The 16061-nt window shown below is 43.2% G+C and overlaps 1 protein-coding gene and 1 long non-coding RNA gene across 5 annotated transcripts in view; both read left to right on the forward strand.

Annotated features, from left to right (window-relative positions):
- Positions 1 to 16061, forward strand: part of CaMKII (Calcium/calmodulin-dependent protein kinase II) — a 66986-nt gene that overhangs the window by 6942 nt on the left and 43983 nt on the right. The window lies entirely within an intron of this gene.
- Positions 4030 to 16011, forward strand: LOC111270080 (uncharacterized). Its single transcript, XR_002686125.2, has 2 exons — positions 4030 to 4311; positions 15518 to 16011. It is a non-coding gene; the product is annotated as an uncharacterized LOC111270080 (long non-coding RNA).

Genomic DNA, 16061 nt, shown 5'->3' on the forward strand with positions numbered 1-16061 from the left:
GGCGGCCGCAGTGGTGATGTCGGCATAGCTCTTTCTGCCGTTGTTACTTGTTGGTCAGCTGGCCAATAACGTAGACATATTCGCAAATAGCAAGTAGTCACTCGGGCGAGACTAGGAACTAGCTAGTAAGCGATCTCCAACATACCGTTAATGGCCGAGAAGCTTCGAAAGCTGCAGGGACTCACATAACATCTTAGCAAATTGACTGCTGCTGCTGCTGCTGTTGTTGTCACCGAGAGCAATTGAGTGCTTCCAACGGCTGCACATCGACAGAGGCTCAGCGCAACGACCAACATTAGCAAAATTAGTACAGAGACGTCAACTCTGCTTTGCCATACTGCCGCAGCGGCTGTATCGCACGACGCTGCTGGAGGCGTCCTGCGACCGTCGGCAGACAAAAACCTCTTCGAAAACGAAGTGCCGAACTGAGAACAAAGCTAAAAAGTACAATGTTTATACTTAAAACGTGTATCTTGCGTGCGTATATATATGTGCGTGAGGGTGAAGCCCAATGTACTTCGATATAGGAGGGGCTATTGAGCAATGCATACTCAGATCTTAACTATCATGTATAACATTTTCTACAGTAACTACGTGCTATATAAATGGAAACGTAAATCGCGAAACCGAAATGTAATGTTTTTCTTTTTCTATGATATACGGTATCAATGATGTTTCTACCGGCTCCCTGCTAATAGAATTGATAATATAGAAAAAAAAAAATAGAGATACTTTCAATGGTGGTTTGGCGATTCATCGTCTCAACGCAGTGAAGGCACGTGATAAAATTTGAAGAAACACCTCTGTGGCATTCAGATAACGAATTGTCTATTTACGGTTTGTTTTCTTAGATTTCTAGTTTTTTACAATGTCGCGGCTGTATATTGGCATACTATTGCGACCAGAATAATGGCTAACCATGTTGCACATTGTCCCATGGGAAACCTGTACAGATCGGTTAGAAAGTGTTACACACAAGTGAATTCAATAGGAATCTCGCAACGTTACATGTAGATGTCATCAGTAGATGTTAATAAGACAACTAAAACTTTTAGCCCATCTTATAAAAGCGTAATTACATAGGGTTGATTACGCAACGCGTTACATATAATAAATAAATTTGGCATAGTTGTAAACTTCAGCACCAGTAACATGTGTTAGGGAAAATAACGAAAACTTACGATAGACACTGGCTAACTGGTCCCACAAACGCATGAGATACAGTAATTTTGGAACTTCGCAATAGCAAATTTTGATGAAGGCACTTAAAGCCTATTCGAAAAAGTTCGGTTTATAAAAATGTCCATTTTATCACACAGAATGAATCATCGCGGCATTCACCCTCAAAAAGAAAGGTGACATCAAAACCGTTACTTAACTGCTAAGCAGGCTAATGTTCAATGGAGTCCACGTTTGATATCTACCTCTCAAGCCTTTGCTTAGGATTACCCCTCTAATAAAAAGGCATCCGGCTTAACGGCGTCCCTCCTGTTAAGCCGTCCGCATAAACTGGATTACGGTTGCGTAATGAAAGTTTCGTCCAGCTCAACTCGATCCGAAGTACGTACCCGGCCGTTCCTTCTTGTTCAGTTTTACCTGCTACAAGTTTTTCTCATGAACTAGAGTCACAGCAAAGCATTCTTCTAAAGTTGCTGCACACGTATGCACGTCGTATGCTTACGCTGATTGTGCTGCTGTGCAGATGAATCACATTTAATCAGTAGTTTGTGCTTCATAACTCAACCGATGCTAAGCAACGGTGCTAGTATACCCTGTTCAACGAGTATCGTCGGCGCTGACATATCCGGGGGAGCACAAGCAGACGTTCTGCTTCGGTTCATTTTGTTCGTGATTAATAACGCCTACGTTTTCGTATGTAGAACTAGCGTACTTTCGTTAGCAGCGGCTGGACTATAATCTAATACAAAGTAGTGCAGGCTGCTGATTTGTTTGTCTCCTTTGGATTGTTTCCTTTCAAGTACGAGCTGTGTATCTCTATCCTTTCCGCTTTTTTAGCTATCAGGAAAAGTAAGCGAGTACATTGTGCATACTGTTCAAACGACACGATGAATGACGAATGGGTTTGAAGGAGAATGGACTCCGGCAGAAAGGGGAAAACATTATGGACCAACAACCAACAAGTTGAACCATTCAGCGTCTCACGTAGGCTAGACATAGGCGCGGTGTGCAGACTAGACATACCGTTCTAGCTTAGAGTACTACTAGTACCGACGATGATGACGATGATGATGAAATCGATGGTCATAAACATTATGTTACAATCCATAAGCATGGCATCTTATGAGAAGAAACGAACTTTTCACGGTGCTGATTAACTGCAATGCAGTTACTGCAAATGCCGTTCCGGCAGAGAGAACTCGCGGTGCAGCGATAAAGTAACATAGCGTAAATAACTGCCTTCTATGGGCCTCTAAGAAAACACTTACGGGCTCCGCCACTTCGCCGAAAGCTGACAGATTCAACCTGGTAAACTTTTCAGGCTTATCGGGTCTCGCAAAGATTTCGAACGAGGGTTCCGAAGCCGCTGTACATATGTCAGCAAAATACCCTAGAGGCATAGCTCCCACAGTTGCTCCGGAAATTCGGTTTCATACATGTCACTGACAGTTAATAAACCAGTGAAGTTGTACGATGTATTTGTCATCTATGTCGGCTACAACGCTAGCTCCGCAATGGACTAACGACTGTTTTTGGGGTCAAACAAACGAATGTATATGGTCAAGTCAAACAACTTTGAGAACCAGTCATGAGCCCTAACACTCCATGCTTTGCTTATGCCATTACTTTCCAGTTCGTAGGCTGAATTGGCACTGGTGCCACCAGTACCGCCACCCCGCAGTTGGCCTTTAGCCCTTTGTGGTTGGACTACGTGAGTTGCTACTGAGACATCCAGAGTACGCAGGTACCCAGTTAGCCAGCAGCTAGCTAGCTGAGTTTGGCGACACGTAGATTATTTCCTGTCGAAGTCCTGTCGCCGTGGTCGTTTTTGTATGCCAGACGCGCCTACTTGACGCGTCTGCCCGTTCAATCAAGCAAGCGCCCCTTCCGCTCTGTGTACTGCTTGCTTACAGGTACCAGTTTGCCGGCAAGTTTCGAAGCTAGCTTTGGGCTACTTACAGGGTCCCAGAGCTTTGCAGCGTTGCTTCCTGAGCGGCAGTAGCGGCAGCTGGTAAGCAATCGGAGAGGAGAACCCAAAGTCCTTAGGCCCATGACCCTCCGGCCCCTATCTTAGGCCTCTCCTTAATCACTAATCCATAACCAACACCCGAACAACCCCACTGGGGCATACTTTATTTACACATTCCTTTTTCTTCTTCTCCTTCTCTTCCTCCTGTTCCTGACCTTTCCGAACTTACTGTTGCCTGCAGCAGGCATGCGGGCGACGACAACAGCAACAGCACTGCCAGAAAGTCGTCATTGTAAGTTGCTGCCGCCTGCAGTTTGCCTCAATCTTCCTAATGGGTGCGTAAAGCGCCTGCATATTTGCCATAATGAAAGTTCGCCTGGGCTTCACTTGGTTTGGCCTCATCGCTCAATGATGGCTGAGGTGCCGCTCGTCGCACAAACGCGTAACCCGTAGTTCTAGTCAAGTTTCCCTTGACTGCTTGCGGACCGGTTCTGCTCTCGTAAGCAAGAATCATGCTCTGTTTTCGCTGGGAGCCTCAGACCCTCTATAAAGGCCTTCCTACGGGTAGTTGCCTCTCCAATAGCCACGTGACTCTCAACCGCCTTTCCCATGCTTACAGCTACCACGGCCGTCGCCGTCTTGTCTACACGTCTCTTATGAAACGCGCAGTTTCGATGGCCACGAAAACGAGAATGCCACCGACAAACATATGCATATGTTTATGTGCGCGTGTATGGGTGTCTATATGTGGATGTGTGTGTGTCTATGAATACCCCTGTTCACAACCACCAAGTCGCTTCTCCATCTTCCCTCTTTCTTCCAAGTCTCGCCCGTGTAGATCCTGCGGACGAATATACCTTTTAACCGACCACCACTAGCAATAGTTTGTTAGGTTCGATAGCCAACACGCAATACCAGCTAGTGAGCCAAAAAGTAGATGGCCACGCTTACGAATAGTAGCGGTGGCGTCGCATATGGATTATTCATGAATTGGAGTACGAACGAAAAGACGAACGGTCGTCAGACTACTAGAAGTAGTAGCTTGGATCTCTCTCTTACGTTCTATCTGCTACAGACCAGACGGGGTCCCAACTGGCTACCGCTACAGCTGGTCACTATTTATCTTTGGATGAAGTAATCGTTCTTGTCAAAGCTAGTCCGTTGTAAGTATTCTTCTCCCATATCTAAAGTCAAAGTCTTGTACATTCGGCAAAAATCATATGCGTATTCTTATTATACTTTTGTCAAACATTAATTAATAAATGTATTCCCAATTATCCGTCATATTTACGTTAAAACTCATCAGTGCATCGTGCGTTGCTTACAGCTGTCGTTGATAGGTAATTGTCGTGAATTGTCATAGGTATAAGTGCGTTCAAACTAGCGACTGGTTGTGTTTGGTCAGGGCGGCAAAGAGGTAAGCGCAGCTCCTTTTAGATTTTTGTACGCGCACAGCATCCATACGTTTTCCCCATTGCTGTCATGGGAAGAATTATTTGAGGTAAACGTTTGCATCCAATCGACTGATGGCTATACAGAACACTTGATCGGCGATGTTAGAGCTGCGCCATCAACACGTGACGCATAGCGAGCTTGCGTTCAGCCTTCGCTTTAACTCATGCACCCAGCGTCTCCTCCAGAGAAACAGCAACGAAGTAACTGTGCAGGGATATTTGGAGAGATGCGTCATCAGTAAACAGTAGAACTGAGGCAACATGGCCAATCTTATGGAAGCCGATCACAAACAAGAACGCGGACGTTAGTGCCTCCGAATATCCCCTTCCACGTCCTCATCGTTCTAAACCGTAACGATAACCAGTATCAAACAGAGATTGTTGGAATCGAGTAATCAGCCCGAACATCGACGGCCGAGAGCTTCGTTCTTAAAACGATTTTTTTCTAAGTGCTATATGGGAAGCCCCATGTGCGTTATATGGTGTCTATTTGTCTCGACTTTATGCTACCATACCAGTATGTAGCGGCCAAAATCATGGCGACTACCAAATGTATAATAGACTACCATGTATAATAGAATGGCTGCCAGAAGTACAAACAGCCTTAACGGCCTCACATAGTATAAAACGATAAGATAGTTCGATCGAATCCAGCTGTTCTTTGAAGGTTTTGCGTGTATCCGCTCTGTTCATTGTCAATCTAGCGAGCAGTACAGAGGTCAGCTTATTATCCTGAAAGTTGTCACAATAATTCCGATTGGCCACCTGTGAGTTTATTGGTGTTGCATTTTTCTCTTCCGTTTTCTCTTTCTCTCGCGCGCGTCCTTGATGCTTTTACTTTCCTTTACGTCTCCCTAATTTCTGCTACTGCTGATGCTCCGTAATGAATATCGTTGCCGTGGTAGCGGCCGTGACAGTGGTGTACCTCTTTCAGGGCACAGTTTAGGTTCACTACGCGTACCTTAATTTCCGTTGAGACCAGCAAGCCTCTTTGCCGTTCAACCACGAGTGAGGCAGCTCCGCAGTCGACCAGCTAGCGATTCGTAAATCTTCAAAACCAGGCCTGCTACTAATGCTCGCGTAATGCACATCCAACTACCTAATTTGCCTGGCTGATGCTAACGACAGCTATAACCCACTGGCGGAGCATAGGAGTGGATGGGCACGCAAGCAAACAAGCGCCTCAGCAACTAAGCGAGTTAGCAGCGTTCTATCTGCTATTCTACCCTCCGCTCTGTCGACCCAGGTAACTGGCCAAAACCCTAAACGAGCCGACCCAATATGTAAGCGAGGCCTGGGTTAGTGATATCCATTGCACTCCGGCAACTGAGCAAACCTGCGCATATCGGGTGAGCGAGCCTAGGAAGCGATAGAGAATGAGTGGTGAAGCGCAAGCCAAACACTCGACACAGCTGAGCAGCCACCCACGCTATTATCATTGTTGCGTACCGATTGGCGGTTTGGAGGGTACTGCAGCTTGTACAGGGACCTACATCGTAGGCGGGGATCGATGAAGTGTACCCGCAAACAGATACCATCGGTTGCTGCTGCCAGTAGCAAGGACGCTTATCCGTTCCCTTGTCTGCCCTTTAAATCATTGCCCGGTTCATTCGTTCGCTGGCTATTCGCTGCTGAGCATTGTCGCTTCTCCCGTCACCGTCTCTCTCTCCGCTTACGCCTACGCTAAATCAATTTCATCAATATCCTGTAACTAACAACCTTATTGCCATAGTCTTCACTGCTTTTATTCTATGACTCGCTCGATTATATGAGTTTATACTTTGCAAATGACAATGTACACGTTTTTGAATCTAGCGGCTACTAGTACTGCTGACGACACTGTTACCGTGGTTGGTACAATCAGCTACCGGTACTCCATACTGCTACGACCACCACTATTTCGATTGCACTTACTCATGTTCCAAAAATAAAGTTATTGCTGCTAATAACAACGAGGCGCGCAGAGCCAATTAGTATATAAATGTAAAAGAAAAGTAAAAGATTCAGATAACTGATACCATCCCTGTCCACACAAAAGACCATTCGACATAACTGGACAGCATCTCGTATTGTAATTTCATTCATGCCTTTTTCTGATGTCAGCTAAATGCTATCTAATGAAATGGCAGAAACGTATTCCAAATCAACGGACGGTATCGGTAGTCGATTGAGAAAACATACTGCACAATGTCTGTTCCTAGCTAGAGAAGGCTATGATATTTCTCGCTCACCTTGTCGAAACCTTGTGATCGAAATGATACATACGATATTAGTGCGAAGACAATGGCCGCGGACCCGTTGGTTTTGCGAAATGTTCATTTCAGCAGATGTCAACACTGTATACTTTGAATTGAAATTTAAAAAATGCTTATAAAGCAGTAACCATACTAAGTAGTGTCTACTACAATGCGCGGGCTGTCTTTAATTAAAGTTCTAGCGAATAGGGGGCGCGCTCACGAACTACGTAACAACACGAATAGGTTACGAGAATAGCCTTAGGTGGATATTGGTTTTGATGATTGCGTCGCCTTATAGTGCAAGTTAACCAGTCTCCCTCTGGGATGCGCAAGGAGGCGGTCTCCCACACGCGGCTGGAAACACTATATTCCTTCCTAAAGTTTTAAGGCCTCACCATATTCAGTCAGTCCTAAAATAGCTGAATTTCAAATCATATCTCGTAAACGAAACCTTACGATCACAATCTAAGACATTGAAACAATTTATTGGCAAACCCATATTGATTTATAGTGGCTATCACATTATCGGGCGGCCATAATCACTCGTATCTTACGGTTTTACGCTCATGCCCACAAATCAATCTAGTCAATGTAGCAGCGCACGGTGTAATTTAAAGACTATTTCTTGCGCATACTCAGCGTGGTCTGAGGCACATATGTATCGGATTTTTTTACCGGCTTGCGATCGTCGATGCGGTCCTTCATCAGTGATTCACCTGTAATAAGTCTAAGGTGCAAAAATACAAATCATAAAGTGCATATTTAAAAGAAAATAGGATCCGGGCCAGGGGTTGATCCTGCTATACTGAAAGTCCTGTTCTTAGATACACGTATGTTCTTAAATATGTTACATATGTCGTAATTGGAAGCAATCGAATGAAAATGTAAGATTTACCCAAATGACGAAAATTAAGAAAAGCCCTTGGCACTTACTTTTTACAGCTCAGGGCGTGGGGGGCTGCGTTTTGAAGTATTTAACTTACGGAAATTTCCTTCGATAAAGCTAAACCCCCTTCAAGGGGCAGCCCCAAGTACGAGGCGCTTGGCCGGAATACCGAGCAGTACGTTCCGCGTCGTAAGAAAAAGGCCGAATCATTCGCGTTGTTTGCGGAACGCTTCAGTAGGGATGGCACAACGAGATTCGCGCTAATTAGAACCCATCGTAAACTTCACTTACGGGTTTAGTAACTTCCATTTTTCTAGTCTATATTTTAACGTTCAAATGTGTTATTCTATTGGTACAGTGGTGTGTTACGCACCGCTGTAATACAGCCGATTACGTTAGCGGTTAACTGTGCTCCTATGTGAGCAAGCGCGAAAAGAAGCATTTTTTTTTTCTCTCAGCACATGCGTGCATTCTTTCAAACAGTGTTAAGCTTTCTATTATTAAAGCGAGATCGTGCTTCTGTCATTCTGCTCCTTGCCTGTGTCGTCTCTTACCGTAGTAGGTCGTGGATGCTCTCCGTTTTTTAGGCTTGTCAGTTGCCTCGCCCCTTGTGTCTCTCTTTTAGTATCCCTCTTTTCTTTAGTTTGTTACTTTCATAGAACGACGCTGGACGATGGCTTATCTTGCTCAGTGGTCGCAGCATCTCTCGTAATAGGCGCCCTAGACGGTATCAATTTATCTCTAAACGTTCGGTCCATTATTTTTGTTATCATTATTCCTTTCAAATAGAGAATGAGAGTAAAGAGCTGTTCGCAAAGACCTCGTAGCCTTGTATATGACCTATTACACATACCTAACACCGAGACAATTGTCGCTCGTGGTCGTCACAGTTCAGTATGTCTGCTGAGTATTCTCGTGGGCTGCGTGTCTCCTTTCTCCATCTCTTTTTTATACGTCACAGCTTACAATTGGTTTACCATTTAGTGGGGATAGTAGCCTAGGAGGGTGAAGACATATTTCAGCCGGTCCTTGCCTCGTTCAGCCTCTAGTAGTCACTACTGGACCTCCAATTACTGCTTACTATTCTATATGTATGTAAGGCTGTCTGTTTCTGCGTCTTGCTGGCTTCAGCCTGCTCTGCTTGTTTTGTGTATGGAGCAGCTTTCACACTTCGTGTCCCAACTAGTCATGTTAATGAACTCATTCTCTGTTTGTATGCGAAGCCGGCACCGGCTCTGAGGTAGCTGAGGCGTCAGCCCTGCCAACCAGTGCACCTCTTATTCGCCCGACGGAGCCAACGAGGACTTCGGCTGGGCTCCTTCGATGTGGACTTGGACTTGCCATTCTGCTAGCTCTAGCAAAGTGCCGTCTACCGGGAACGCCGACGATCGACCATTGGGGAACGACCAACTGAGCGCTCAGCTAGTTATTAGTTAGAGTAGCAGTAGTAGCCGTGACGCACGGAGAGGTGGTTGGCAGCGGCGTGCTAGTGAAAGGAGCGCCAGCCTAAGACGATTGAGGTCCAGGTTGCGCATCTGTCTCCGGAACACGCTATCTGCCTTCGTTTTCGTCTTAGTTTTTTTAGCCCTCTACAATGTACGTCCGTAGGCACATACCGTCATGTGTGCATAGTTCGCCTAGAAACGAAAAAAGCTAGCGGCAAGGGAATGAGGGCAAAAAGACGAAGCTATGAAATGTTAGCGTAATTTGGCTTTAGGACAGAAATAAACGAGAAGAAGGTACACCTTTTCGTGTCTTAGAGGGTAATAGTTTGACTTTAGGCATTGCATTAGATCCTCGGTCCCTACTGCCATGCTGCTATCGGCTACTGTCGATACAACACTAACAGCAGAACACTGAAGCGGTCGCCTGTCGACATTTTTTTGCGGGAAGTTATCATCGGTACTGAGGCACTGCGTTGAAGTTGTGGTCTGGAGAACAACGATTATAGGAAAAATGAGCAAAGGGGTACAAGACACAAGCGGTAGCAACATTCAACTGCCTATGTGGTATAAAAGGTTTAGGCCTCTGGAATTGAAGGCTGGCCTAAGTATAGGCGAGACCTATGCTCTATGTACATGATCAAATTGAGGTATGCATAGAAGTGACGAAATTGCGGGTCCACTATGTCGGTTTCTACTTAGAAGATGCACAACGAACGTTGATTGAGAATTAGTTGTTAAACTGTTTGGCTGAACACGAGTCGTCGTCAAAGCTACGATAGTTGCCACTGCAAACATCAGCTGGCAAACAAGCACGAAAAGACAGAAAGGCACGGCTTTCCAGGCATGCGTTGTTGGCCCACTGCAGTATGAGCGAAACTAGTTATGGGGGTAGTAGCTACCAGTTACTGACAACAGAAGCACCGAATGCGTTGGCAGTTGCAAGCGCAGACTGCGAGCTACCGGCCTCTGCCGTTAGCTCAATGGGGCATAGCTAACAGCATACTCTATCACGAACCACGGTGGTGGCAGGCCATCCGATTTTGTGTCTGCTGATTTTCCAAGAGGCTACAAGTCAAGCACTACACAGACTACGACTGCTACGGTTGAAACAACATGAAGCTCCGGCTTTTCGTAATTTAGATTGGGAGTGATATACTGGGACAACGTACTCTGCTGGCTGGTACAGACTTACTATTCAATTCGTACTACCACTGGCTGTAGGAGCTGAAGCAGCAAATGTACGCAAAACACGATTCTCGAATGCTTCGTGGAAATGTAGGTGCTACCACCGGCAAATGGTGGGCCAACATGAGTGTCTCGGGGCTTCAGTTAATCGGGCTGACCCTGCAACGAACGAACAAACAAAATGGAACCAAGACCATAAGCTAGAAGAGCTCTAAAGCAAAGTAGAAAGGTGTACAATATGTGATTATGCTAATCGCCCTTCCATGTTTTCGTCTGCACAGTTGAATGCATATGTAAGCATAGGCCGTCAACTGACTGTTGGACAATTGGCTTAACTTCACCAGAAAGAACAGTTTGTCACAGAATTTTATCTCGATCAAAAGACTGTGCTGTTATTTTTCATGAACATAGCTACTACTTCAATGCAATCGGAAAATTAAATGTTATAAAGAACTTGCTATTATAAAGAGTTTCACATTTTTAATATATGCCGAGAGTGTAACATTTTATACGGGACTTTACACGTATCCAACTGCCATTTTTTTTATACGTAATAACGTAACGTAAATGGGCCTTACCAACTTGAACGGCCGCCGCGGTCGGATAACAATGACGCAATCTAAACCTTTACTATGTTCTTTTGGCGCGCATTTATGTTGCGATCTTAGATTGCTCTAATTTATCTATGTAAATCGGGCCACTGGATATGGATCGTTAGTTGATCCTTTTCAGTGATTTCTAGTTTCTGCAAATATAAGACTCGTCTGGGGCCGTCTGCGGGTCCACCGGACACGTCATGCCGCCCTTCGTGCAGCAAATGGTTTTATATAAAGGCGGTAGCCCAGTGGTCGATCACGGATCTTTATACTTTTCGATTTTACCCATTCGAAAGTTACTAGATATTAATAGTATGAAACAAGAATGAGATAAGGGACCGCCTACACCCAAAAACCACTCATAAATAAAAAAAAAAATCTGTCAGGATCAATGAATGCTTGTTGTATTGTAAATCACTTGTAGGTGCATGATTTTTTTTTTATTTGTATATATATTATTTTTATTGATTTTATATAATTAATAGATGCACACAATATTTCATGTACATAGCAAGACGATTCGATATTCCTCGTCTTTTCATTCTCATAGTTGTTTTCGAGTCTTGTTCTCTAGAGAATCGTTAAAAGCTTTGGCGATTTGTTTGCAGAAGTAATGTTCTCAATGCTTGAAGATAATATCACACCATACTCATATTTTTTTAAAGCAGGGAGTTTTCGATATCATACTTATGATACATCAAGCATTATTGTTTTGCATAAATAACAGAGTGTGCGAACTTTCAAGCCAACATTCAACAAATACTAGCTACCTTACGAAGTTCTATAACTATACGCCAGTCATACGTGAGTCGTACAAACAGGGAAGAGAGAACATTTGCAACGCCAGCACAAACTGGACCGTCGCTATTGTGGTATCTGCGGTGATGGATGCTGCTAAAGCCGCCAAGTTGTCTTGGCAGCTACATGCTAACGGTGTGAGGTCGAACTTAAGGAAGTATGCATTCAAAATTCTGCTGGTGTATAGCAGTAAAGTAGAAGTGACGGAACAAGCGTACAAGGGCCGCGTACGGATAAAATGAGCAAGATTCTTGTCTGTCGGAACGGCTTTAACCATCTGATATTAGGTATTTTCTCTATTTTACGTGAACGCGCACAAAGTGACAGTAGTTCGCAACTTAGAACACTGACAGCTGTTACGGCAACAGCAGGCGTCCGACGTGCCTCACTAGCCAGCTGTAACTGGAAAAACTTAATGTACTTATAACAGGCCTTTCCCCATAATGTCCACTCTCATAGCCTTCCTAGCGCACCTAGAATGACTTAAGTATACTGATGGCTAATCGATAGGTCAAATAGCCACCCTTGACGCTCCGTTCGCGCTCGGAGAAAATGGAACGTCAAGTGCTGCCTGGAGAGGCTTGGCCAGTGAAGCTCTCTTCCTGGTACCCCGACCTCCGGGGCCAAAGTCAATGTCCAATAGACGTGCGGTTGCAGATCTAAAAGGGCCAGCCAACCTGTTCTTAGAATGCAACCTGCGTGGGAGTGTATTTGTAGGAAAACATCGAATTATTCCAGCGCTCCTGTTACCGCTGCTATCGCTATCACAACAAAAGACGTACTGTACAACACTTTTCCCTTGGTCAGAGTAGAGAGGCTTTTACGCACTCTAGAATACGTAGCAGACAATGTCCAAATGGGCTGGCTTCGAGGGCTCGGACATGAACGAAACATTGTTCGTTGTTGACACTCGTCGTCGGTTGGTGTGTCATACAAAATATAGTATACGAATTAGTTATTGAACATTTGGCTATGGACCTAAAACAATTCATCCGTTAGCTTATCACCTTGTTCAATGTATGTGTCGTGCGGTACGTTGCCCTTAATTCTAAATAACAGACAGTTGGACAATACTTGACACATGTTGATGTTCCAGGCGGACCGAGTGCATAGTTATATCTTTACATTTCATCATTAGTTATTGAACTTCTAGGATAAATAAAATAAAAAAACGTCGAGGCAAGCAAACTTTCTATCTAGTTTCACCATATTGTCTTAGTCTAGAGGAAATTTTTACGGAGTGCCGGATTGATATGTAAGCTGTTTAGGTAATTTAGCTTTGTTGGCCAAACACTCACCAGATGAGAACGTTTATTTATATTGTTTAATGGTATTGACACTCCATCTTGCCACTGTCAGCAGTGTAGGTGTCGCTACTGTTTGTCCATACGTCCAGCCCTTACATGCGCTTACGCACATGTGCAAACTTAAGACACATTATAGGACTTTTTGTAATGTCTCTGTCATTTACATCGTGTGTGCGTTTCTGTGACGTGGATAATGATCAATGCATTTCAAGCGAAACTGTTACGTGTCATAACTTTGCATCAATAGCCGTAATACATGAGTGATGGGTGAAGTGCCAATATGGCGGAAGCTAAACGAGGTTACGCCTTACATCGTTGGTGTACAGCATCAATTGCACTGATACGGAAATCCTAAAGAGAACTACAGCAGCAGTGACAAAAGCCGCTAGAGAATAAAGTACCGTCTATCAGATGAACGTACTCCTAAACAAATTAATAAATACCCAAATAGCGTTTAGAAAATTATTCACTACTACTTAGAGAATCAGATACATGCTGATCGCAGGTGACGGAGGACGACGCACAATCTGCGTCAGAGCCTTTTGTGTCAATAAAGTAACAACATCGGTGGTATTGATAGTAACAGTAACCGTAAATAAAATCAAATATTGTAATTTTAATTAAAAGCGAGCGATTAAATGTCCGTGACTTGTTAGAGCGCCTTCAGTCCAGCTTGTCGTATGATCGATCATGCATATCTATAGCGTAAGATAAGAGAGAATCGTAATTTAACGGAATATGAGGAAAGCATGGAAAGTATACTTACTATATTGTGATGAATGTGAGCCTGCGATGCGCTGCCCGGCTGACAACTTGTGACTCAGGCCAGCAGGACATACGTAACCTTCATAGCATATCTGATAATTTCAAGACAACCATCTCAATGACAACGGTCAACTCAATGAAATAATGGAAATCCCGCTAGTAGCTACAACAGTTTTTATCCGCAGCGGCCAGGAACAGAACGAAAATAACACAGTGGCGGAACAGGTCCAATGGCCTTATATTATATTCAGGGCTCTTTTAGAAAAAGTACAACACTAAGACGTCAACGTACATAAATGTAGTTTTTTGTATTTTATCGAATAATTAGCTCGAAAAACTATGAAGCGGCTTTATATAGCTTTCGTTTTTTATAGTTTTGTTGTACATAACAGTAGTCAGAATAGATCTGTATGGGTTAAGTGTTCGGATACGTGCAAGTTACCAGACGTTCTCAATGTATCATAGCATTTACTTAAGCCGAATTAGTATAGTAAGTACAATGATTAAAGCAGAGAAGTTGTATTCGATGTGTGTAAATAATTAAACTATGCTGTCCCATTAACAAAATCTCTTATGCTTCCGCGCGATCTCTATTCGTGAAGTAGCTCATCCTTGTTTTTGTCTTTTTTTCTATACTATAATAAAGTTTCTATAAATGCTTAAGATGTACTTAGCCTCTTACCGCTAGCTTAAAAGACACTTACAAGCGTCACAATGAACACTCGTGGCGTATCTCAATTAGCATTGGCCATTACGCAATTAATCGGAATGAAACATTTTAGAGTAATACAAGCTTACGGCATACCACGAATTTAGCAGACAAACAATGTATAATAATTCGGTGTTAATCTAAGTTCTAACGCGGAATACGTACTAGGAAAATGTGTATATTTCGGCAAACGTTCGCTATATGTATAAGCCGTAATGCTGCAACGCAATTAGATTTTAGTTACAGAAGTAAATTGGGTGACACTGAACCGAAATAGATGTGAAAGAATTATTTCGAAAATTTGTATTCAAACGCCTGTTTGTTAGAGCTGCAATTCATTCAGCGATTTTCGATTTTGTCCTGCTATCATAAATGATAAAGTGCCCTGAAGGCATAAAATCATACGTTTAGAAGCTTCAATCGAAGTGTCTCTATTTTAATAACTTCAAACGGATTCTCGCCAATAGAATAATAATGCCGGTATTTTACGTATACAATGAACATATATATAATCCTCTTCCTGCGCGGTTTGTTTCTTGCCCAGATTAAGCCTATATACATTAATTGAAAAGTAGACTTAAATTTAGTTGCTGTTCATTTCACGTTACCGAGCAATGATGAATATTTATTAGTCCGGTTGGTAAATCGGTATTCCACATGGACAGTTGAGTAGCACAACAATATGCGATTTATTTGTAAAATGGTAGGGACTTGGTAGTAGAGGTCCTGACACTCACGGCTCTCATTCAGAGCACAAACCATCGAGTGGAGCGTCATCAATAGGTTCTTTAGGGTGGTGACATTGATGATGCTCAATTTACTTTTATGAGCGTTAGTCTTCGATCATTTGTCCGATTATTTTCCAGTAGATAAAGCTGACACAGTAGTAAATAGCGCTTTTTATTCAGAAGTGATTGTTTACGTGTCGAAATGTGTCGACATGAATTTTCCAACTCAAAGAGCAAAATGATCGTTTTCGATTTTCAGGCCAGAGGACCGTCACGCCAACGAAAAAAACGTTTTCAACAATAATCATGTTTGTAGCCCATGTCAAGGATGTTTAGCAGGCAACAGTAACTAGCGTACATTCGAGACGGCATTCAACATGTTATATTATAGCATTAACTAGCTAGACAAATATATGGCTTTATTTGGTAAGATTTTACTATTACATGAAGCAACCTTTCTAGATGTAGCTAAACCTTGTGGCTATGTATATATATATATATAATTCTATATTAGAACGTTATGGTCGCGTAGCATGATTAGTCGTGATCCATTGTCAGTTCATGATGTAAACTTTTTTTAATTCAACCTATGTTTACTTCGATATTTTAGGCCAACTCGTCCAAGTTGAGTGTACGAATTGGTATCGATAAGTTTAAAAAACTGTTGATATCGTCGTGAACACACGACAAAAATTGAATGTCTCATTACAAACTTCTCTAATTAATAAAACGTCTATTATGCGATAGCAATTATGTATAGCTTGTACGCATTGGACATATGCATATACGATCAACAAACGATG

Source organism: Varroa jacobsoni, unplaced genomic scaffold, assembly GCF_002532875.2.
Source record: "Varroa jacobsoni isolate VJ856 unplaced genomic scaffold, vjacob_1.0 scaffold_1443, whole genome shotgun sequence".
NCBI classification, from domain to species: Eukaryota; Metazoa; Arthropoda; class Arachnida; order Mesostigmata; family Varroidae; genus Varroa; species Varroa jacobsoni.